The sequence below is a fragment of the Teleopsis dalmanni genome, chromosome 2, assembly GCF_002237135.1.
Source record: "Teleopsis dalmanni isolate 2A chromosome 2, ASM223713v2, whole genome shotgun sequence".
NCBI lineage: Eukaryota > Metazoa > Arthropoda > Insecta > Diptera > Diopsidae > Teleopsis > Teleopsis dalmanni.
This window is the reverse complement of record NC_051847.1, coordinates 134,389,297-134,390,640: the sequence shown is the minus strand read 5'-3', so window position 1 is coordinate 134,390,640 and position 1,344 is coordinate 134,389,297.

The following is a 1,344-nucleotide window of genomic DNA, read 5'->3' as shown; positions in this document are numbered from 1 at the left end:
TGGACATTTGTGCATAAAGCGAAATGCATTGTAACTCTACCCTTTGTACAGACACTTTAGCTACGTTGTTATTCTTGGTTTTTAATTCGGTATGGGCATGTGGATTTCAATTTGTTTTGTTCAAACATAAATTGTAAGACTTTTAATTGCAAAAATAATAAAGAATCTATTTATCAATAATAAATAAAGTGTATTCTTTACCACTTTCTTTATTTGACATACACACGACTTTTGCAAGTTGGCAGCTGATTAAACTAATTCACCTTACCACTTTTCTCACGGTTATCTTGAGGATCTCTCTAAGTATGTAGATTAAAATCTTTTGGATAGTTTGTTTATTCACAAAATTTGATAACACCACGGTATCAAATATGATCAATATGGGGAGTGGCTAAACCAACAAATGCAACAGATGACGTCACAACAAATACATGTGTTTTAAAGGTCCTATTTTGAGCTGTAAATAATTAAAGTTCATTCAAAATGAAAAAAGATTATATCTCTAAAATATATTATTTCAATATCATGAGATTAAACAAAGATATTTTTTGTTCTTTGATAAATTTACTCACAGCAGTGATGAAATCTGTGGTGGTCACAGATTTCGGTAGCCTAGTATGTTATTCATCGTCCACGCTTATAGATCTTGCAATAAGACAAAAAATTATTACCCTAAACTTAATTGAAAGGTTGTAGCATTTTAAAAAAATTATACAAAAATAGTTTATAACAAATTTTGAGTACTTATTTAATGCTTAATAGCATAAATACCTATAAGCTCGTTTTCATAGTTCATAAATGAAACATAAATGAAACACCTATTTTGAAAAATTCCCGTTAACTTTCGAAATATAAAAGCTCTAAACGCATTTGAATGCAGACAAGCTTATTTGATATAATAAGCAGTCTATTCAAATCTATCGATTCTCATATTATTGAAAAATTAATATTCAAATAAATATCTCTAACAGTATCTCTCCTGAATATATTCTTAAGTATTATTAAATTAAAGGTTTTTCAGCAAGTACTAGTCATTGATTGGCAAAAATTTTAAACTTTTATTAAAGAAGTTTACCCGAATTTTCTATCCCATCAGTGTTTATATTATAAGCACGCTTTACAGTAGCATGTACTTTCAAGAGTACTTAATAACCTTTATAGATGTCTGAATTACTGTTTCGTAAACTTTTCTAATATGCGAGTGTGTTTAGTAAAATTTACTTAAATAAATTCTTAAATTAAATATTATTTTATTATATAAGCAAAACACTGTGCCTGCTTAATATACAGTTTCGAAGACACGTAGTTATTGGATTAGCAATCCTTTGGTCCTTTGGTTCGGAA